Source organism: Schistocerca nitens, chromosome 5 (genome assembly GCF_023898315.1).
Source record: "Schistocerca nitens isolate TAMUIC-IGC-003100 chromosome 5, iqSchNite1.1, whole genome shotgun sequence".
NCBI classification, from domain to species: Eukaryota; Metazoa; Arthropoda; class Insecta; order Orthoptera; family Acrididae; genus Schistocerca; species Schistocerca nitens.
In genome coordinates, this window is record NC_064618.1 from 456,407,802 (window position 1) to 456,433,142 (window position 25,341).

General features: G+C 40.6%; 1 protein-coding gene and 1 non-coding gene across 2 annotated transcripts in view; both read right to left on the reverse strand.

Moving 5' to 3' along the window:
• LOC126260527 (protein ATP6V1FNB-like) overlaps positions 1–25,341 on the reverse strand; it is a 45,766-nt gene that overhangs the window by 15,249 nt on the left and 5,176 nt on the right. The window lies entirely within an intron of this gene.
• Positions 7,112–7,184, reverse strand: Trnaa-cgc (transfer RNA alanine (anticodon CGC)). Its single transcript has one exon. It is a non-coding gene; the product is annotated as a tRNA-Ala (tRNA).

Genomic DNA, 25,341 nt, shown 5'->3' on the forward strand with positions numbered 1-25,341 from the left:
TGCAGTCGGTTGATGTCTTTGACAGCCACCAATATTTTGACAGGTGCACACTCTTGCAGCTTCTCTGCTTGTATATCAATGTTTTTAGGTACATGTATTAAGACAACCACTAATTTTATTGATAAATTTATGTAATTGTATAAATTTTAAATTTGTAATTGTGTAAATTTTAAAATTTTTATTGAGTAATTTTTAAAGTACATGCAAACACGATGAGTCCAATACTATTGAACAAAATGGCCTACAGACAAATAAAATTATAATTTATAACAGACTGTAAAAATTCTTAACAGGAGACCTTTTGAGTCTTGACAAGTATGTTGTATACTACTTTTTTCATGGCTCCTCATGAAGAAATGAGATGGGATTAGATCAAGTTAATGAGCTGACTGTAAATCTCAACCTTGTGTTCCTGTCCACCTTTCTAAGAATGTGTAATGCTAGTGTTCATGATCATGTGGCCCCTAGTTCACAGAAAAGCTGTGTTCATGGCTCTTCATATCTGTTGTATATGACTATAGCAACTAATGAGCATTGTCTTTCTATCTGTGATGAAACAGACTTTATTTGATGAATGTACAGATGCAAAAAGGTGGAGATCAGGGATACATTAGCACCATGGTCCCCACTGGCTCAACATAATAAGTCTTATGTTAGCAAGAATTGAAGTTTAGAATTTTGGTGTTTGGTAGTGACATAACTGCTGTTCTGTTATTATTTTCCACACCATACCCATTTCCCATGCAACTTACCAAATGTTGACTGAAGACATCTCATCCACACAAGCAAGTAATACTTCCTATGAACAGGGAGTCTGTACAGGTTATTGTCCTCCTTGGTCATTGCATGATGATATTACTTGCCCTGTGTTTGTCAAAATAAATTTGGGAACATGGTGAATACTGGGAGTCTACTACAGGGTACTTGGCACAATCTATGAATGTTATTATACAGCTAAAACACTCATCTTGTCACTCATCCCAGTTGCAGGTTATCTCTCTAACAGCTTCCAGGGACAACAGAAATTTGATTTTCAGTATTCATATAATTACTGACTGAATTTAAAATGCTGTCATAATCTAGTCATTAGGAGGTGTAATCTTATGCTAGAGGTTTAATGCAAAAAGGCAAGTATGGAACTTAAACTGTGTATATGTCTTGCGACAGTGTAACTCATGGTGCACAAACTACCCACGATATATTAATCTGGTAACTGAGAGAGAGAGCATTCAGTGACTTCCAATGAACTTTGCATATAATTTGAAACCTTTTCAAAACTTTTTCTCATGAGTTGCTTGATACGTGGGGGTGCAGTTCTCTAAAGAACGCAGGATAGGGGGTTACTGGCACAATCTAACAGTTTTCATTGCTTGTCCATGCTTGAAAATCATGTACGCTATTTCCGTAATTAGGTACAACACTGTTTCATGAGGGCTGCTCTTCCATATTTGGTTTGTAGGCCATACTACCACTTCTTAGACATTTAGGGGCTTTCTAGGGCATTACAGAACAAGATCACATTTATAGGGTATCTATATTAGACATACAATAATATAAAATAAACAACTTAAGACTTAATTGATGTTAAACATACAATAATATAAAATATAACAACTTGAGACTTATTTGAGATATTTATTGGTGGTTTGTTTCTACACGTATGATAACTCAAAATGATTTCTGTATTTGCTTGTAGCAGCTGATACCACATCCTTATAGCTGTTTTGTTGGACTCCACAGCAGAATGTGTTCTGTGTGCTTTCTCTCACAGAGCTAAGGTCTGTTACACTGGTAAAATGTCATTATCAGTGTGAGCTCGGTCTTCGTTAAATTGTGTGGGAGTTCTTGGATGATGAGCTCCCAGATCGCTGGTTGGGAGGGGTAGTCCATCAATTACTTGGTCTCCTCGAAACCCAGACATTATGCCACTTGATTCTTTTATGTGGGGGTTAATCAACCATCAAGTGTACCAGACATCAGTTCGTGATCTACAAAATCTGCACCGTCACATTTGTGCAGCTATTGCAAATGTTGTGCCTGCAAGGCTACAAAACACTTGGAGAGAAGTGGAATACAGACTATATGTCTGTCTTTCCAATAATAGTGTGGATACTGAGGTATATTAGGCATGTAAAGAAACATTTTGAGTTACCATTGTGGCAATACACAAATTCATTTTTGTGTGCGCTACCTGTCTGCTGTAGCACACAGCAGATGATGTGTCAGCTGGCACACACAGCATTGCAGACTGTGTGTAGCAATGAACATTAGTTATGTCTCATGCACACACCTCTTTGCCAAACCTGGGTTTTCCCAGGGAAGGTATGCAGCAGGCAACATTCTTCTTGACTGCACTTTCCACAGAGGCCCCTAGCAATGCACATGACAGATGTGTCCACATGTGTTTTGCTTGTATCGTTCAATAGGAAACATCATCCAATATTTAAGAGCTTTTCGAGTGTTTAGTTAGGTTCAAGCAAGAAGAGAGTTGGTTTTGAAATGTGTAGCAGCAATGCAGCACACTGCATTGCCTTTGGCGAGCTGATGGTAGACAAAGAAAAGACACTGAGTAATTGCAAAGAGTTGTTGAGGCCCGCCAGGAACTAGATGATTTGCATATGTGGAGTATCTGATTGATGTATTCTGCTAAACTGCTGCAATGGTGTGAAATATGTGCCAATTCTTTTATCATTTGGTAAAGATATGAAACAGCAACATGCACGCAAACCAACCAGACTAGCCTAAGTTTTACCCCTTGCTAAACTCAACTTGATAGTCTCCATGTTATGAATTTGTGTATGTACACGCACAAACACACACACACACACACAGACACACACACACAGTGTTATCGTTGAACCATTATTGTGAACACCATCCACTGAACAGTGCTACTCGATGTGAACATTTGTAGAGTAGTTGGGGTAACCACAAAGGGAGGGTTCTGTCCAAGGCTATCATAAACGCAAAAGTCATCTGTTATTATTAGACATTTTTAGCAACTGTTATCCCACACCAATGGCCCAGATTATTAATAGCAATTTATGTGGTTTTCAGCATTAGACTTAGTTTAACCGCACTAGTTGTGGGATCATAAATTGCAAAATTTAAAACTGCACTGCACCATCTTTTTGTTTCTTTATTGTCTACTGCAGAGTGTTTATGCTCACACCTAATTGATAACTGTAATCTGCATATTGTTTTCTCTTCTTTCATTGAATAAAATTGTTATTTGTGATACATATTCAGAAGTCATGCATTGTGTATGTCCTGGGCTGTTCCCTCCTGTCCATTTCCATGCCACATTTAGATAGTTCAGAGTAATTCTTAGGACCCACACTACAGTTTCCATAATGGTGAATCCATCTCAACTGCACAGATTGACAACTGACTACTGACATCACCTCTTACCCCTTCCAGCTACTGCCACCTCACTCCACCGCATACATAGCTTAAGTCTGTACTCCATCCAGCCAGCACCCTAGGGGCGTAGCATCGTGGACTAAATTGAGGGCAACTTTGACACTGTCTGACATCTCCCTTTAAGCTTGGCCCCAGCCGACCCCATTTCCCCCATCCCTACGTAGATAATAGAACCGGTGGCTGGCTTGCACATGCTTTGAAGTCAGTATGCATAGTTTGCAGCCTTCAGTTGCTGCAGAAGTGTGCGACACCATCACCACCCGCCTGAGTTGGGCAAATTCAGTGCACTCAAAGACCAACTGATAGGATGGCTGTCCTCAGCAGAGGTGCAGTGCACATGCGTAATATTTTCATCAGAGAATATGCGGCTCTTGCTGCTTCTTTAAAACCTTCATGCAATGAACAACCAACAAGAATTTTGAATAATCTGTTACTCATGAATTGGCTCACCCATGTACCAGTCTACCTGCTGTACTCCATATGTCACTGGCTGGACATGATTACATTAACATCAATGCTGCAGCCTTCATTGCTGATAGTGTGTCCAAATCACTTGACACCCGCACTTTAGTCACTGTGACACAGTACTGGCAACCCTGCTTTGCAAAGCCATCTCCATTCAGAACCCATGCCAATTCTGCCAACCCCCACCACTCCTAGCACACCCACATGATTGCAGAAAAGAGCAAACTCATCACTGACCTGGTGGGTGTGACTCACCCACCCCCCTACCATGTCTAACACAGCACAGTGACACCCATGACTTCCACACCCCCACCTGGCGTGATGGGCGCACCGCACATCTCCCAACCTGACACACAACCAACAGCACTTCTGCTTGTGGAAACACCTACCCCCTTGACCAATTAGTAGCAACCATAGTGAAATGTGTACAAGTGTACAAGTGACTTGTGCTGGTACCTTGAGTGCTTCTGTGATGGCACTGCCAACTGCCGGGCACCTTGTGTTTGGCAGTGAAACTCTATGTGCACAATTTTGGCAACTCCTCCCCATCTAATAGCTTACCTGCTTGTACCGGCTCCAGCCTCTCCATATATCCTTGCTGGCTACTATCTCCCTCTGGACCCCTGCCTCTTTCTCCTCACTCCTGCAAATGGCTCCATCTCTATCTACTGTTCCCACACCCATACCTTTGACTTCAATCTTGGCCGTCATTTTGCATGTGCCTTTATCATGGCCAATGTTATGGACCCCATCCTCTTTACCGATTTCACCACTTTCATGGCCTTCTCCTCAACCTGGCAAACTGCTATGTCATTGATGGTACTGCCCACCACTCCATTGCCTGTGATCACTGCATCACTCCCCATTTTGCCATTAAGCAGCTTCCCCTTCTCACCTGCCCTTCCAGCGCTTCCCACCCCTACCCCCTTCCGAGAGGTATGCCATGATACTCTGCACTACATTATGATGGCTCCGGGCACCCCACTTCTCTGCTGCCCCTGTCCCTCCCACTGGTTAAGCAATGGGTCACACAGACCAAAAGCGAGGTTGCCATTGCCATCAGGGTGTTACACCCCTCAAAGAACCCATGGGCCTCTGCCTTGCACCTCATTCCCAAAAAGGATGGGACTTTGCGTCCATGTGGCAACTTTCATGCGCTCAATGGCAGGACAGTTCCTGACTGTTATATGCAGTTTCACTATTGTGCAACTACAGTGACAACCTGTCAGCTGTTACTGTGTTCAGCGAATCAGACTGGGCTAAAACATTCACACAAATTCCAGCTGCCCCAGAGTACATGGAAAAGACAGTGGTAATCATGCCTTTTGGTCTATTCAAAAGTGTTTTATGCCTTTTGGACTCTGCAACACTGCCCAGACCTTGCAGTGTTTGCTCAAGAAAATACTGTGTGACACCTCTGGTTGCTTTATGTACTTGGATAATGTCCTCATCTCCATGGGCAACCTAGCAGAACACTGCTGCCACCTCCAGGTTTTTTCAAGGGGTGGGAGTGATTATTAAACTTGAAAAGCGCATTTTTCATGTTCCAAAGATTTATTTCCTGGGGCATAGAACATCTCCTGCCAACTGTGTGAGAAAATCCATGCCACTGCCGAATTCCAACACCCCAAAACATTTAAAGAACTTCAAAGATTACTCAGAGCAGCAAATTTTTACTGATGTGACCTGGGAAATGCAGCTGGCATACAACCATCACTTGCTACTGCCTACCAGGGGAACCACACCAAAAGCAAGAGAACCGTACCCTGGCCAGTGAAAATGACAGACAACTTCAAGTCAACAAAATAGGACCTCTCCAACACTGTCCTGGAACACCCCCATCCATTCAGCCCTTCACAATCATTATGGATGGCACTGTTCTTCAGCAATATGTCAAAGATTCATGGCATCTGCTGGCATTTTTTCTGTGAGCCTGTCTGAGCTGCATCAGCATTGGGCTGCATACTGTCGTAGCAGCCCCTTATTTAGAAGACCTGCACAACCAACATGCAAGAGGGGTTGCCGACTGCTTTGCAGGAGTGCGGAGAGAAACATTTCCAGTGAATATAAACAATAACTGGCTTTCAAAATAAACATGTGACTGTGTTCCACCAATCAGAACTCAAACGAATCATGTAGCACTCCGCTGACCCAGCTGTATAAGCACACCGGGACAGTCAGAACGGCAGTATTTACCTACTGCTAGGAACACCTCTGGCCAGCAAATTTGCTATTTTGACAGATTAATGTGTTGAATTTAGAATTCATTTATGTAGATTTTTTCTACAAATATGCCGGCCCTAGCATAGTATACACTTGCCGTAGCATTGTAGTAGCACACTGTATTTTGTAGAGTAGATTTTGGTCAGTATTTTCTTCCACTGTCTTGTTTCCTTATCTGGTTTGCCACTACAAGAGTAGTGCAGTTTTCTTGTAATTCTTGCATTTAAAACTTAGTGTATGCCATGAAGGTGTTTTTATTTAATTATAATAAAGTGTGTTCAAATTGACTGTTAGTTCTTTCCTGCTCACCGCAGGACACTACACATAGAATCATGAGCTCCTTGCCATGTATGAGGCAATAAGCTATTTCTGCCCCTCCTCTGAAGGATGCTTTTTTATGGTTTTGACTGACCCCTGCACTCCATCACCACAGATTTCTGCCAAAAAGACAGCAGCCACATTTCTCCTCAGTAGTTCTGCCAGAAGGAATACGCTCCACAATTTATTACCAAGATACAACACATGGTAGGGGCTGATAACATTATCACCACTGTTTTAGTTGCTCCCACGACATTACACCCCTCCTCAACCACTCTGCCCTGGCAGCTGCCGAGGCAGCCGTTTCTGAATTACAATAGGCTGTGCAGCTACCCCAACACTGGCCTCAATCTTCAAACAAATAGAGTTCCTGGTGCAGTGTTGTATATTTGGTGTGACTTCCATCCAGGTTCCAACCGCCCAGATAGCCCTTTAGAATGCATAAGCCCCTCCCTACCTATCTCCCGACTTCTGATGATCGGCTTTTGAGCATCTTCACAGCCTGTCTCACCCCAGTGGTGGTTAGTGTTTAACGTCCCGTCGACAACGAGGTCATTAGAGACGGAGCGCAAGCTCGGGTTAGGGAAGGAGTGGGAAGAAAATCGGCCGTGCCCTTTCAAAGGAACCATCCCGGCATTTGCCTGAAACGATTTAGGGAAATCACGGAAAACCTAAATCAGGATGGCCGGAGACGGGATTGAACCGTCGTCCTCCCGAATGCGAGTCCAGTGTGCTAACCACTGCGCCACCTCGCCCCTCACCCCAGTGTATGAGCATCCATGTCCTTTGTAGAAGAACATTCCATATGGCTCAGTGAACAATAGGACTGCACCATCTGGGTGCACTCTGGTCTCCCTTGCAAGCGTTCCAAAGTAGGTCACCACATCCCCACTCCCATCGCTTCTACCCCCCCCTCCCCCTCCCAGTCAACCACCGTTTTTCCTATGTACATATTGACCTTGTTGGACCCCTCCAGTCATCAGACAACCACAGCTACATACTTACTGTCACTGACCGGTTCACCCAGTAGCTGAAGGCTGTACCACTGCCATACATCAAGGCGGATGGGGTGGCTGCAGCTCCCATGGACTTTGGAGTTTCACCTTTGGGTGCCCATGCCACATAACACAGACTGTAGATGACAGTTCATGTCAGGGCTATTTAAAACACTCGCTGCAATGTGCAGCATGCTCATACCAGTTACCACCCCACTGCTAAAAGCATGGTGGAAAGATTTCACAGGACACTAAAAGCTGCCTTCACAAGCCATCTCACAACCAGGTGTAGCACCCTGCCACTAATTCTCCTAGGTTGGTGTGTGGCCCAGAAAGCCCTTTTGGTTATGTCCACTGTTGAAGCCATCTACGGGCAACCACTCGCCATTCCAGGAAACTTCATCGAGCACCAGCCTGTGTGGTCACCACCTGTCTTCCAGCCTTTGTTCCAGAGCTCCACAACTGTATGGCAAACCTTCACCCAGCACAACCTCTAGCAAGTGCGAGTCCTTTGCACACAAGGACCTCCAAGTGTTTGTGCGTGTTATGCTTTGAGTTGGCACCAACCAGCTGCTGCTGTGCCCACAGTACTCTGATCTGCACCAGGTGCTCAAGAGAGGAAAGAAGTCTTTTTCTGTACACCTCCATGATAACATCACTATGGTCTCCATTGACCATCTAAAGCCAGCATAGATTCTTGACCTTCCCAGCTCATGCATGCCACATAATGTCAAGATCAAGCTGCCACTGGATGCTGCAAGCAAAACCCCAGCCACTACCACTGACCCAATAGATGACACCTGGACCCCAGTTTAGGGGCCATGCTGCCACTTTCACCAATGCCTACCTCGGTAGAGCTGCCCACGGTGCCTGCTGCAGCACCATGCTGCCATGCCACTCCCACCACCATCTACCTTGACAGAGCCATTCATGACACCTGCCATGTGGCTGTGCTGCTACTCTCAGCACTACCTACCTTGGCTGGGCTGCCCATGATGCCTGCTGCCACCATGCTCCTGACACTAGATCTGCACACTGGTGTCTTACCTGAGCAGTTAGTCACCAGTCCTATGTGCCTGACACCAAGGAGTGGGCCACTGACACCACAATGTCAGCCACACCCATGCAGTAATGCATGACCCACACTTCCAGCAACAGGTTACAACAGTGAGGACCTGCAGTACTGGTACATGAAGGTGCCCACTACATTGTGGGATGCATGGCGCATCATCCTCCTTGTACGAGCTTCTTGGGCACTAGTATGTTGCTGCACATTCTTCAGCCCACCCAGCCCTGCTGGCTGGCTGCGACGCTTAGATGCCTCCCTCCTTGATTGGTGGTGTGATGGGCAGTTGCCCCCTTCCGTAGCTTGCCAGGTCATCTCCCAGAGTTCGCCTCATAGAATGCCGCCCACATTCGCTGTTGCCACCAGCCTCTCCCCCTACCACTGAGCCGTTGCCTGCCACAGAGTGACGATCAACACTGGGTGCACCCACTGCTTCTGTCAGCTTACCGTCCGCTTTTTCAGATGGAGAAGTGGCAGGGAGGGGCGGGGGAGGGGACTGTGTGGCAATGCACAAGGTCATTTTCACTTCTCCCACCCATCTGCTGTAGCAGACAAGTTAGTATCACAGCAGATGATGTGTCAAGCTGGTGCACATAGCATCACAGATGGCGTGTAGCAATGAACAATAGTAGTGTCTCATGCACACCTCTTTGGCAAGCCTGGATTTTCCCAGAGAATCCACTCGGCAGGAAACATTGTTCTTGACTGCACTTCCACAGAAACACAGAGTAATGCATGTGACAGATGTGGCCACATGTGTTTTGCAAGTGACTATAAATTAAAGTTCATTAGGAAACACCATCGGATATTTAATGGTCAGCTGAGTGTTTAGTTATGTTCAAGCAAGAAGATGATGTAGAAGGAGAGATGGTTTTGAAATGTGTAACAGCATTGTGGCACACTGCTTTGGCTTTGGAGAGCTGGCAATAGCCAAAGAAAAGTCACGAAGTAATTGCAAACAGTTGTTGAGGCCTGTTAGGGACTAGATGATTTGCATGCATGGAGTATCCTCTTAATGGAGACTGCTAAACTGTTGAAATGGTATAAAATATGTGTTAATTCTTTTATTAATTGGCAAAGTGGCAAAACACCACCACATGCATGAACTGGCTGTATTAAATCTTACTCCTCACTAAACTCAATTTGTTAGTGATGACATTATGAATTTGTGTATATGTAGACATAGTGTAATCATTGAGCTGTTACAGTGAACACCATCCACCGAACAGTGCTATTGCGTGTCAACACTTGTAGAGTAGTTGGGGCAACCACATCAGGAGGGTTCTGCCCAAGATTGTCTTAAATTGAAGGTTAAATTATCTACATCAGTAGCATTATCAAATGGCATCTGTTATTACCAGACATTGTTAGGAACTGTTATCCTACACAAGTGATCCAGATTATTATTAGTCAGTAATGTGTTTCTTAGCATTAGACATTGTTTAACAACACTAGTTGTGGAATCAGAGTTTGCAGAATTTCAGTTGGCATATCAGTGTGCCAGTGTTCATTTTCTACATGGTGCTGTCTTTCTGTTTCTTTATTGTTAGTACAGAGTGTGGATGGTCAGACATATCTGGTAATTATAATCTTATTGTTTTCTCTTCTTTCATTGAATAAGAATGTTATCTGTGATGCATATTCAGTAGTCGTGCATCGTGTATGTCCTGGGCTGTTCTGTCCTGTTCATTCCCATGCCAAATTTAGATAGATTAGAGTAGTTATTTGGAATCACAGTATGATTCCCACAATGTACTTGTAGAAACATACCATCAATAAATATCCCTGTTACTTCTTAAGTTATTACATTTTAAGTTATAATGTGTTTAACCTAGGACTTCCTGTATTTAATTTTTTTAATGAATACACCATTTTGATGGAGGCCAGAAAGTGTAGAATGTGATTTGTATTATGTTGTTAGTTGTGTTCGCCGAGTGAGGTGGCACACTGGTTAGAACACTGGACTTGCATTTGAGAGAATGATAGCCTGTCTGGCCATCCAGATTTAGGTTTGCTGTGATTTCCCTAAATCACTCCAGGCAAATGCCAGGATACTTTCTTTGAAAATGGCCAGTTGCCTTCCCTATCCTTTTGTAACCCAAGCACATTCTTCATCTCTAATGACCGAACTGTTGTGAGGTTGTGAAACTTTGATCTTCTTTCTTTCCATACTTCCTTACTTCCTTCCTTCCTTTCTTCATTCACATTCACAGAATATGTTATTTCACATGTGTGTTCGGTAGAGTTGGCAGGAAAGTTATATGTGATTAAATTGCATGTGGGTTATGGAACTTACAAATTTTTATTCAGTTTAACTGTGTGGTACTAGGTCTTCAAAGAAATGTTCAGTTATATTTGTCTATTAATATTTCCCTTTACTGCATTTTCATACTTGAACAGTGTCTTGGCCTTCTAACTAAAGTAATCTTAAGGTCTGATGGCGATAGTTTAACTTTTTAAGTGTGCCCTTTTAAATGGCAATTTTTGCTAGGTTGTCAACTATTTCACTGTATATGAAGTTAGCATGTCTCTTGACACAAGTGAATTTTATTTTCTCTTGGGGAGTCTTCTTCCACAACAGCTTTCATATTGTCCATTACCAGCAAATTAAATTTATTGATAAGGTACTGGGTCAGTATATATTAGAGCAAACTTCTGCAGTATGTTATGATAAAAAGACACTGTTTGCCATTAAAATTGCAATGCCAAGAAGGATAGAAAATGACAAAATTTTACTTATTGTGTGTATACAGTACAGTAGGAAGAATACATGATTAAACTGTAGGTAATTTGGATATGCACAGTGTGCATAATTTAGTGTACAGAGCGGCCACCTCTGACAGCAGTTGTGGCTCTAATTGGGTTGAATAGAAAGTAGAACTTGAATGACAGATATAGGAGCTTCATTTCACGCCGCTTCAACTCTATGTTAGAGTTAATCAGTTGTTGTGCCAAGTGGTGCCAGGCCAGTCTTTTGGCAACCCATGACCAGATGTTTTCAGTAGGTGAAAGTGCAACAGTTGGATACCCTCCACATTAAGGTAGGTCAAGACAGAATGGGCAAAATGCATTATCTTGCTGAAAGATAACATCACAAAGATCTAAAACACTAAAGAACAGTCATTGGCCTTAACAGGTTAAAATACATAGCTGCTGTCCAAATTATCAGTTATGTAAATCGGAAATAATTGTATTGTGCCCCATATAACATCATGCCAGTTGCTGGGCCCATATGACACTGAAGAATGCAGTCTAGTAATGTACATTTTTCTCCTTGCCTCCAAACATGGATACATGCATTGTGATGCTACATACAATATCAGTGCTTGTTTGAAAAAATACTATGTTGCTACTCCTGTATGTAGTATTGTCATTTGGCATACTACTATTACCATGTCCTTTTTTCTGCCATGTCAAGAGAAGCAACTAAGTAGCCATTTGACATTGCAGAGTGGTGCTGCAGATGTCATTGCGCAGCTCATGTGGATACTTGTCTTACTGCAAATAAGCTCATTTCTTGATGCAAGGTAAGTGATGTGGCAATACGATTCTCAAGGGTGGATTGGAAAATCTGCCTGACCTCTCTGGCAATAGTGACATGGGGATGACATTGAGTATGATCCTCCTGAATTCATTATTTCCATGTTTGTATGACAGTGTGGTCTCCCAGCAAACATGAAAAGGAATACTGCAGAATGGTAAATAGTAGTCTTGATAGGCTACGATCTTGCCACTGTCAAATTCTAACACATTCTGGTAGCCATTTTGCCTTCTCACATGAAGCATAACATGATATTCTCATGAACAACTAATTACTGAATGATAAACACACTACACAATCTTTCTTTATACATGGTAGACAGATAAATGAGGCCCTATGTTGTACTGAACATGATATTTGAAGCTATTTGAGTACTTTTATTAAATCCACTGTGCAGTCTTTCCTTATACATGGTGGACAGATAAAAGAGGCCCCATGTTATACTCAATGTGATATTTTAAGGTATTTCAGTACTGTTACTTTTTAATGCTAGGGTCAGAAGCAGGGTCATGTAAAGTCATGTGATGTTGAGCTGCACTTTGGTAACCAGTGCTGAATTGTTCAGAGTCAGTTTGAAGCTTGTTGTGAATACAGTTCTGTAGAATGCCTTTTTCAAGTGAACAAAGAGTGTCGATTGTTGAAATTTTTAAAAATGTTAAATGAAAGTTTAATGATGAAGTTCCAGAGGCAACTACTGCTGAAAAAAGAACTATGCAGAAACTACTCATTAAATTTAGAGCAACAGGTTCAGTCACTAATGCCAAATATAACCGCATAGAGAAAGTTGAAAATACTGAATGTGTTCACGAGAATATGGTGAGAAGTCCATGGAAATCAACTAGACATCTGCCCTCCTACCTAAAAATTGAACAATGATCATACCAGAATATGTTGAAGGTATTACATATACAAGCATACAAAGTACGAGTGATGCAAGCATTATGGATTACGCACAATGACAACACTAGTGCGAATGGTTAATCACACATGTCGCTGATGGTTATCTGGATCCAGATCTTTACTTCACATTAGTGGGTATGTGAACTCTCAAAACACATGCTATTGGTCAACAGGCTATCCTAGGGAATACTTTCAGGTGCCTCTGCATGATCTGAAAGTGGGCATTTGGTGTGCAGTTTCAGGTAAACGGGATGGATTGTACGCCCCATTTTCTTTAACACAATAGTGAACTCTCATTTGTATATAAAAGAAATGTTGAAATATTCATAGTGCAGATAATGGAGGAAGAATAAGAGTACACATTTTTCCATCGAGATGGCACTACAGTGCATATGTCATGGTTTTCAATGTCATATGTTCAGGAAGCTTTCAGAGAAGAACAAGCAGTTCCACAGATTTATGGCCTTCCAGATCACCAAACTGTCTACCCATGAATTTTATTTGTGAGGTGGCTTAAAGGGTAAAGTCTACAGTACCAACATGCATACAATTGAAGAGTTGAAATCAAAAATTCACAGTGTGATTATGTAAATCACACCAAATTAATTAGCAAAAGTTGCCAGAAATATGTTGAGATGTGCTGAGTTCTATATCAATGTTTCTGATTAACATTTTCAGCATCTTTTGTGAATTATTGCCCTATTTAATGTTCCATACATTGTTTTTCATTATAATAATTTACTACTCTGTATTTTGTATTAACAATAAACACGTGAATTCTCTGCATGTTGTTTATAAGACATAGGGCCTTTTTATTTTGGTCAACCTGTTAGAATGAAGATTGTGTTATTCCTTCCTGCTTTATGTGGTTGCACTGAAATGCTAATCATCTGCATATCCAAGTATCCAGTACACTTAGTGGCCATTTGACTTCATTGCATACTGCCTTCATAGTGTTGCAGTTGTAATGGCTAATTGTGTATGGCAGCTGAAATATATCCAGTTCTTAGTGTTATATCAATGCATGGAATAGTTTTAATAAGTCCTTGGTAGGTTTCTGGAGGTACGTAGCACCATATGTCTTTGCGTAGGTTTGTGGGCACAGAACTGTAACCTGACAGCATTCTGCATGTGTTCCTTCAGGTTATGATTGGACTAATTAGGTGGCCAAAACATCATCATTAGTTCACTATCACATTCCTCAAATCACTGTAGCATGGTTCTTGTCTTGTGACATGGACAGTTAGCCTGCCAGAAGATGCCCTCACAATCAGAAAAGACATCAAGCATGAAGAGGTGCAAATGGCCACAATAATTGTCACATAATTTACAGCTATCATGGTGCCTGCAATTGCTACCAAAGGTTCCAGAAAAGCCCAGGCAAATGTTGTGCACAGCACAATGCTGCCCCTACATGCCTGTTTCTGTAGCACAGTACATGTTTTGAGCAGCTGTTTGCCCGGTTGATGGCATATCTGGACACTACTATCAACCAGGTGTAACAAAAATGTGATTCTCTTGACTGGGCACCATGTTTCAACTGATTCATGGTCCAATCTCAAACACTGCATGCCTACTGAGATTGTAACTGACAGTGTTGTTGGATCAACTTGGGAACATAGAGGGATCATCTAATCCAGAACCCCATATTTGATAATACTTGCTAAACAGTGTGCTCTAAAGCACTTGTGCCCACACCAGCCAGGTACACCATCACCAGATCTGACACAGATCGCTATCTGTCCAGCTTTACAGAGTGGGCAACTCTCTGTCATCCATGTTCTGTGATGAGACGTGGACATTCTACACCCTGTAGCCTACTTGAGGGTCCGTACCCTTCAGCCACTTTCCATACATGCTCATGACAGTAGCACATAAACAGTCTATACCAGCTTCCCCATTTCTGAGATGCTCCTTCCCAGGCAACGAATCACAACAGTTTGCCCACTGTCAAAATATCAAGCCAGTGAATTTTCCCATTTGCAGCCCATATCATTGCTCGAATGATCCCTCACATGTGTCTGCTATAGTTATATACTTTCCTTACCATGGTACATGTTTGCAACACCATATGGTGGCATTCAGTTTCATTGTAGGCAGTGGTCATAATGTTTTGGCTCATTTTTCAGTTGTAGCTGATTTGTTATCTCACTATTAAAATTGTATGATTCCTGATAATGGCAATATCAGTCCTAGTAATCAAGATATTCGAATAAATTGGATTACCCACGGCCATTGGATGGACTTTTCCAAATTTCTATTGAAGGTTTCAAGTGACAAACAAACGGAGACTAAGAAGTGCTTTAGATGAGTTCCAAGCTGTGCCATCGGCCAAATGCAAATTACCAAGTGGTTTAAACCAATTAGGCAAGAAACAATCAATCAAGTCATCAGCCAAACGAAAATTATGAAATGGTTTAAACCAAAGAGGACAGATGTGGATGAAGCAAAACTTATACAAGCTCCAGAAGTTAACTCACCTGCTGATTGCCACCAGCAAACAGAAGCCACACACAAGAAAGATACAGAAATTTTTTTAGGGTAAGTGCTGTATTAGAAATGCCATTAGATAAAGAATCAGAAACCATTTCAACTAAAGTTACTAAGTACCCAGATTTTGCTATACTACACCATAACATTCAGTCACTCACAAATAAAATTTCCATGTTGGAAGCACTACTCCAGTATGCACTAAACATAGACACAATTTGCATTACTGGACATTGGCTATAAAATGACGAAGTAAAATTAACCTCAATCTCAGGATATAGATTAGCAAGTCATTTTAGCCGAGAGTTTTCCAAACATGGTGGCTCTGCTAATTTTTGTGAAAGAACAAATAATGTTCTGTGATGTCAGTAAAAGTTATATTGACTCAATTGAAAAAGACTTTGAAATTTCCATTACCAAACTGCCAGAGCTTAATTTCATAGTTATTAACATATATAGAGCACCAAGTGGAAACCTGTCAATCTTCATGAATAAACTAGAGGTTCTGCTGAACAAGATCAGTACACTAAATATGAAGATAGTGCTTTGTGGGGGATTTCAATATTGATTTTTCAAAAGACAACAGCAGCAGAGATGCTTTGATAAATATGACCAACACATTCAATATGATCCCCACAATACACTGTCCAACAAGATTAACAGAATGCACAAATTCCATTATTGACCAAATATTCATCTCAGAAACAACTTACAGATTCACAAGCAGAGTACTGAGCATGGGTTATAGTGATCATGAGGCAGAGCTGCTGTGTATAGAAATGCCAACAAGTAGTAGCAGTTCCGGAAAAGTAGTTGAAAAAAGAAGCTTTTCTGAAGATAACATTAGAATTTTTAATCTCTTACTGGCGAAGGAAAACTGGGAAAGCATCGCCACTCAGAACAATGTTGATAGCATGTACATGAGTTTTCAGAGCATCTTTCTTCACTATTTTAATGTAGCATTTCCAAAAGTAGTAAAAACAGTAAAACCTAACAATAATAAGAAATGGGTAACTAAAGGCATAAAAATATCCAGTGAGAGAAACAGATTTCTGCAGTACTCTTGTAAGAAATATAGAGTAACCCAAGAATTTGCACATTATTCAAAAGCCTACAAAAGAATCTATGGCAGAGTAGTCAAAGAGGCAAAAATTATGTGGAATGACAATTTGATAAGAAACTCATCTAACAAAATGAGATCCACGTGGAGAGTTACAAAGAAAGAAACTTGTAGTTCAGTGCCAAAGAAAAAAATGTATCATTAACACTATAAGGCTCAAAAGTCACAGAACCAAATTCAGTTGTAGAAAAATTCAATGAATACTTCACCTCACTAGCTGAAGACCTCATTCAAGTACACTGTCAAGGACCAGTCCCAAGTTTCTCCAGCAAGTCAGTGACCTTCAATGCTTTTATGTATGTGTATGAAACAAACCCCAATGAAATTATAAGTAAAATTAAATCATTAAGCAATAAAATGTCAAGTGGTCTTGATGAAGTACCTGATTTATTATTAAAAGCATGTGCTCACCACATAGCAAACCCCTTGGCAAAAATTTTCAACCTCTCTTTAAAAACTGGTGTATTCCCAGATATTTTTAAAATAGCAAAAGTTTCACCACTGCTAAAAAAAGGTTCTTCTGAAAAAATATCAAACTACCGACGCGTGTCACAGTTAAGTACCTTCTCAAAAATTCTAGAAAAACTCTTCTATGACAGGCTTTTAAGTTTCATAAATAAATATGCACCTCTTACAGTACAACAACATGGTTTTAGAAAGTCTAAATCTACACAGACAGCAATTTTCGAATTCTTAGGCTGCATTTTAAAATCCCTTGATCAACATAAATTAGCTGCAGGTATTTTTCTAGATCTATCAAAAGCCTTCGACGTCCTGGACCATAACATTCTGCTCAAAAAATTAGAAAGACGAGGAGTAAGAGGTGTAGCACATAGCTGGCTGTGTTCATACCAAAAAAAAAAAAAAAAAAAAAAAAATGCAGGCAGAAAGTATCACTTCAGTATGAATTCAACAAAATGAATAAAACAAGAAACAACTCCTTTCTTTCTAGGGAATTACCAATAAAATATGGTGTACCACAGGGCTCAATCTTAGCTCCACTACTCTTCTTGATTTATGTGGACGACTTAGTTGAATATACGAGTCCCACAAAAACTATCCTGTTTGCCGATGACACCAGCATATTGCTCACTGGATCCAGTCCAGAAACTTTGTGGTCCACAGCAGAAAGTTCTATGAAAAGACTTTCTGAGTGGTTCACAAAAAACAAACTCATTATAAATACTGAAAAAACTGTGTGTGTCAATTTTCATTTAATTCCTCCAACTAATCAAATGTCTATTCAAGCCCAATTAAAAAATGGTCCCCTAGAAAATGTGTCACAAAATTCTTGGGTCTTTGGGTTCAGCAAGACTTAAAGTGAGACACACATATAAATAACTTGTGTACAAAACTATCATCTGTGTGCTATGGCCTAAGAATTTTAAAGGCTACAACAAGCAAAACAACAGTACTGCAGGCATACTATGCACAGTTCCACTCACTAATCTGATTTGGGATCATTTTCTGGGGATACTCAACTCACAGTGTGAACGTGTTTAGAATGCAAAAAAGAGCTTTAAGAATAATTTGTGACCTTAAAAAGATGGAGTCCTGTAAATCCCATTTTACTGAGCTTGGTGTTCTAAATGTACCAAGTTTATTCATTTATGAAACTATCTTGTTCACTAGGGACTACCTCCTGAAAACAGGCAAACTGCTACAGAACAAAAAGTGTACACAACTATAGTACCAGAAGGGAATCAAATATACATCAAAAATATCACAGAACAACCACCTATCAGAGGAGCATAATTAACATTGGTGTAATACTACACAATAAGATACCAGAGGAAATAAAAAATACTACTCATCCAATATTTAAAGCTAAACTAAAGGCATTTCTAATAAAGCACTGTTTCTATTCTGTCAGAGAATTTCTGAATAAGTAACAAATTAATTGTAGTAGGTACCTAATTTTAATTGCTAATACTATGTATTATTGTAACTTATCTTTGACCTGTCCAATATAAATTGTGCAATTTGTGCTATATGATAAAACTAAACCAAAAAAAATCAAATCAAATCAAATGTAACCATGGACTGGCCAAGGTCTGTTTTGTGTTCTTCATTGTTCCTTTGCTGAAGTTGACTTGACCTCTTACACATATATATTGTTGCTGTCACTTTTCGTTGGCATAGAGGTTTTACTGCATTTTTTCCTTCTATACACTTTGTTAGAATTTTCATTTGTCTTCTTTTTCAGTTCTTCACCAGGTGTTTTGTTCACCTGTCATTTGCCAGAACTGAGAACCATTTCATTCACATGTCTCATCTCTTGAGAACTTGGGATAGGTGAAAAGGACCAGTGGACCATTGTGGGACACACTTTGTCTGGCTCCTCCCCCTTGGCCAGTCCAGCATGAGTGACGCTGATGGTAGTTAACCTGCCGCCAGCATAGCATGTCCTTACCCTGTCCTTTTCCTGCCATCTCAAATCATAATAGGGAGGACTCTTAGGCATAGGGAAGCCAGCTGCCCTAGGGGAGTAAACCCTTAAAAGAAAATCGGGCAAATCTGCAGGCTCTTAGGTGGCAGCCCCACCACCAGACTCAGGAGCTGTGGGGCAATCACCAGCATTTCCAAAAACAAATGATTAAAGAAACGGCATAAAAGAACAGCCAGACGGACTGAAATATGATGACCTTTGGCATGAAAAGGACAACGAAAATAGGTTTCTGGAATATTAGAACATTGAGAGAAGCCAGCAAACTGAAACAGGTTACAAAGGAGATCACGAGTTACAAGTTGGAGATTCTTGAACTTAGTGATGTGAGATGGCTAGATTTTGGAGAAATCCAAACACAAGATGGATACACCTTTTTATACTCTGGACCCACTGGAGAGGATGCAGAGCACAGAAATGGAGTTGGACTTTTGTTAAACAAAGGAGTGAAAAAGAGCCTTATGGAATGAAAACTGGTTTCAGAAAGGCTACTGACAGCACGTTTTAAGACAAACAATCGAAATGTCACAGGCATCCAATGCTATGCTCCTACAGAAACCTCAGATACTGAACAGAAAAAAAGAGTTTTGCCTCTCCTTAAGTGACACCATTAAAAGTACTAGTAAGAGAGACATCTTGATTATTATGGTAGACCTAAATGCAAAAGTTGGAAAGAACAATGAAGGCCTAGAATAGTAAAGGGAGTCCATGGTATAGGAGAAATGAATGAAAATGGGGATATGTTTTCAAATTTCTGTGCCAATCATGATTTGGTGATTGGAGATACATTATTCCCACACAAGAATTGCCATAAGGTTACTGATCACGGAACGGAAAACCAAATTGATCATACAGCGCTAAGCAAAAAATTTAGAAGTTTGCTGACGAACATGAGAAATAAACGTGGGGCTGATGTTGGCAGTGATCACCACCTTATTGTTGCAAATTTTAGACTAAAAGTCATGGCTACAAATAGAAAGTTTGAACAATGGAACAAAAAATATGATGTGGGAAAACTTGGAATAACAGCAACACAAGAAGCTTTCTGTATTGAGCTAAGGAACCACTACGAGGCACTCCAAGAAGCACAGGAAAATGATGACAATAGTGTTGATGATACATGGACTCAGATTAAGGACATCTATTGCAATGTGAGCAGACAGGTCCTTGGCTTTAAAAACCATTTGAAAAAGATTGGATGTCTGAGCGTACATGGAATTTGGTCAGCTGTAGGAAGAAGATTAAGGCAAAATTAAATATGAGTAAAACAAGACAGCAGAAAACTTGAATGCAAGCTGAGTATGCAGCTACTGACTCTCAAATAAAGAGGAGTGTGAGGAATGATAAGAGAAAGTAGATGGAAGAGCAGAGACAGCCACATCAAGGGGTGGTGCAAAAGAACTGTACCGCATCACTAGAATGTTGTCCAAAAATGGTTTCAACAAGAACAGATCTGTGAAAAGCACGGAGGGTCGACTGTTGATGACAGAAGAAGACCAACTTAGAAGATGGAGAGAACATTTTTTCTGAAGTCTCAAACAGAGAGCAACCTGAAAAGAGGGAGAGGCAATGCAATGGAATTTTCCAGATGCCAGTGACAGAATCAATGTAAACACACCAACTAAGACTGAAATTAAAGTAGATCTCAAACAGATAAAGAATGGGAAGGCTCCAGGAATGGATAATATTGCACCTGAGGTGCTAAAAGCAGACACTGACACCGCCATAAATCTACTCCATCCATTGTTTGAGAAGATATGGTCAGAAGAGAAAATACCAAAGGATTGGAAAGAAGGGATAATTATTAAGTTGCCAAAGAAAGAGGATACTACCAACTGTAATAACTGGCAAGGCATCATCCTCCTATCTGTACCAAGTAAAATACTCTGTATATTGATGCTGAATCATATCAAGGACTCAGTCGAGGCATGGCTGAGAAAAGAGCAAGCTGGGTTTAGAGAGCACAGAAGTTGTGTCGATCTCATCGACACACTGCGTATAATAGTTGAGCAGAGTGCAGAATGGCAGAACACACTCTATTTTACATTTATTGATTTTTTAAAAGGCATTTGACTCTCTTAATAGGGGAGTTTTGTGGCATATCTTGGAAGAATATGGAATAACATCAAAGATAATAAATATTATTAAAGCCATGTATGATGAATATGAATGTAGGGTGCTACACAATGGGAAACTTACTGAATGCATCCAAACAAATGCTGGGATGGGGCAGGGATGTATTCTCTCATCTACTTTGTTCTTGTTGGTACTGGACAGCGTAATTAAAAGAGTTGTTGATGGTAGGAGAAGAGATACTCAATGGGGAATGCAAGACAGGCTTGAAGACCTTGACTTTGTTGACGATATCTGTCTGCTCTCCCAAAGATTGCATGGCATGGAAGAAAAGTTGGAAAGACTGTAAGAGGAAGCAGAAATTGCAGAACTTAAAATAAATGTTCAGAAAACTAAGGAAATGAGAATGCGATCTGAAAAACAAGCAAAGCTAATAGTGTATGGAAAGGAATTGGAACAAGTAGACTCGTTTGTATATCTAGGGAGTACCATCTGTAAAGATGGAGGGGCTGAGGAGGATGTAAAGAGTTGGATACAGAAGGCAAATGGTGCCTTTGTACAACTGTATCCTGTCTGGCATAATAAGAACATCTCGAGACGAACCAAGCTGTGCTTGTTAAGTAGGAATGTAAAGTCAGTCCTCCTGTATAGTTGCAAAACATGGAAGGTAACAAAAATGATTGTAAACCAGCTGCAACCAGCCTCTTCAGCAAATTATAAATGTGAGGTGGCCAGATGTTATATAAAATGATGAATTGTGGGAGATGACAAACCAGCGACCAATCTGTGAAGAAATAAAGGAAAGAAAATGGAGGTGGATTGGTCATAAAATACATGAACAAGGAGCTGTTGAAAAGGCAGCACTGGATTGGAACCCACAAGGAACATGTAGACGTGGCCGCCCGAAAAAGATATGGGAAAGAACGGTGGAAGAAGAAGCTCTGAAAGCTGGTAAAACTTGGAGTGAAGTGAAATGTTTGGCTGCCAACAGAACCAGATGGAAGGTCTTTACTGCTGCCCTATGATCCAACAGGAACAACATGAAATAAGTCAGTAAGTCATCTTTTGAGAACTTAACCCATCAATAGCATTCATTGCAATAGCTAAGAAACAGCTTAATGGTGTTCCTGATATCTAGACTCTGTTTACAGCATACATACACTGGTTTCCTACCTTGCCACTTTCTTTACACCCATCTTCCCTGTAACCCACATCAGAGTTCCCAGCTCGTGGTCGTGCAGTAGTGTTCTCGCTTCCCGCGCCCGGGTTCGATTCCCGGCGGGGTCAGGGATTTTCTCTGCCTCATGATGACTGGGTGTTGTGTGATGTCTTTAGGTTAGTTAGGTTTAAGTAGTTCTAAGTTCTAGGGGTTGATGACCATAGATGTTAAGTCCCATAGTGCTCAGAGCCATTTGAACCATTTTTGAACCCACATTAGACATGGAGGGAATTGAAGGAATCATACTGTATAATAATAATAAATTTAGAGTTTGTCATCCTATTAGAATGTAATCATTGTTTGCAACAGATGTTACCAACCTAAGACAGATATGCAGATGCTCTTCATAACATCTGCCATTCAACTTACAGTGCAACACATACCAATGGAACATAATTTTGTTGATACACTGATAACCATTAAAACTGCAATGTCATAAAGCATAGTAAATAGCAAAATTTTACTTACTGTACATATACAGTAAGTAGAAAGTATACATGATCAAATTTATTGATTATTTGATGCTATACATTATGCAAAAACTTATAGCATTGATCCATGAACTCTGGCAGCAATGATGGCTCTAACCTGGTTGTACATCAAGTGAAACTGAGATTGGATGACAGATATGGGTATGTCATTCCATGCTGCTTCAACTTTGGGCCAGAGTTCATCAGCTGTAGTGATTGGTGAGTGGCAGCATGCCAATCTCTTGGCAACCCATGACACAATGTTTGAAAGGGTGAAAGATCTTAAGAATGTTAAAGCCAGCTCAACACTTGAACACCCTTTGTATATCTTCAGAGACTGAGTAACACATGCAGCACTACATAAAAGCAGAATGGTAATAGAATGTAGCAACCAGGCATGGGGTGTAGCCTGATATACATTCCTAGGCCAGAACTCCCGTTGGCTGCAATGTGGCTTACCCACATATCTTTCTATTTTCTACCCAGTCTTTTCTCTTATCATTTTTCAGTTACATTTCTTCAGTTTTCTACATAGTTCATATCTCTTAGATTAAGTAGTTGTAGGCTGTACAAACCATTAGCACAACTGTTATTCTTCATACCATTATCAGACTACCAAACTGTTATGTTGGCGCATAAGTTTGTAGTGTTTTTGTTTTACTTGTTGCTATTCCAGCTGCTATGGGTTTATTTATCCATTGTCATTTTTATTTGTAATTCACTGTTGTTATTTGAGTTTACATATTATTATTTTTATTCGTAGTTCATTGTTGTTATCTGAGTTTACATCTTGTCATTTTGTTGTTTGGAGACGGCGGAGCTGTGGACACTAGAAAATGAAGTGCCAACTGAAGAAATCAGAAAATTTCTGACATATTCTTCTGTTTGAGTTCAATAGAGGGTTGACAGCAGGAGAAGCAGCAAAAAACATTTTCACTCTGTATGGAGATAATGACATTGGACAGAGCATAGCAAGAAAATGGTTTTCTTATTTTAGGGAGGACTATTTTGACGTTAGTGACTCTGCACATTCAGGAAGACCTTCCAGGTATGATGAAGAGTGTTTAAATGCATTAATTCAGCATGCCCTACATCAATGTACTCGAGAACTGGCTAATGTGATGAACTGTGATCATTCCACCATCATGAGACATTTGCAGGAAATGGGGAAGATTAAAGAATTGGGTGTATGGGTGCCACATGCTATAAGCCAAAATCATAAAAATCAGTGGGTGGTCATATAGGCATCTTTGCTTGCTCATCATCAATTGACTTGTGAACATAAACTTTTCCTATTGTGTATCATTACTGGTGATGTGAAATGGTGTCTTTATGATAGAATAAGGAAAAGAAAGGAATGGTTGAGCCCAAACAAAGCATAAACTCCCCATACAAAGACCTGCGCACGTCCACAAAAGATAATATTATGCATTTGGTGGAACAGAGACAGTTTGGCATAGTATGAATTGCTTTCCTGAGTTGTAACCATAATTGGTGACATTTATTATCAAAAACTCAGACATCTTGCAGATGCAATCCAAGAAAAACAGCCATGAAGACTGAAGTAGTTCTACTCCAAGATACTGTCTACCCACATTCTGCTAGACTGAGAAAAAACACTATGCAGGAGTTGAGTTGGGAAGTCATTCTGCACCCACATTATTCACCTGATCTTGCACCCTCAGATTTTCACTTTTTCCACTCTCTATTGAACAAGCTTCAAGGAACTTCCTTTCGGATGAAAATGCACTTCGGACAAGGCTCAACAGGTTCTTCACCTCAAAACCACATGATTTCTACAGTCACAGAATCAAAAAGTTATCCCACTATTTGCAGACTGTTGTAAATACTGAAGGAGACTATATTACTGATGATGAAAGTCTCCTTTATGTGTATCTGTTTTGTGTATTATACTTACATAAAAATGCTACGAAATTATGTAGCAGCCTAATACATTGTAAAAACGAATAAAATGTGATTGAATGATTGATTAAATATGAATTTATTATTGCAACTATTGTTGTTAAATGGTCAGTATGAAATATATGGTCCATCACAGTATCCACATGGTGTACTATAAAGTTCTTGCAACAAATAAATAAATTAATTAGTTAATTCTCGGTATTGGGTAGGTCAGCACAGCATGGGCAACATGTAGTGTTACACTATCTTGTTGAAAGAAAACAACAGTGATACCTCAAAGACAGGGTACAGCCACCAGCCTTAAAATGTTAGAAATATTATGGTTCCTGTTGAAATGACTGGCTATGCAAACCAGAGCTGAATGGGTGCTGACCCCCACCCTCCCCGCCCCCTCCATACTACATTACATCCAAATGATGCCCTTGACAGAGGACAACACAGCAGTTGATCGGTCCTGATGGCCTGTCTGTGGCCAGAATGATGGTGCTTATCCTTATCCTTAAACAGGAGCTAATCGTGCTGTGCACCCCATCAGGTACTTGGCCCATATGATGATGACAAATACAATCTAGCAATTTTCTCTTTCCTCAGGACCTCAACACACTGATACATCCATCATAATGCTGTATGCAGAACTGGGATACGTCTGAAAAGATGATGTGATGCCAC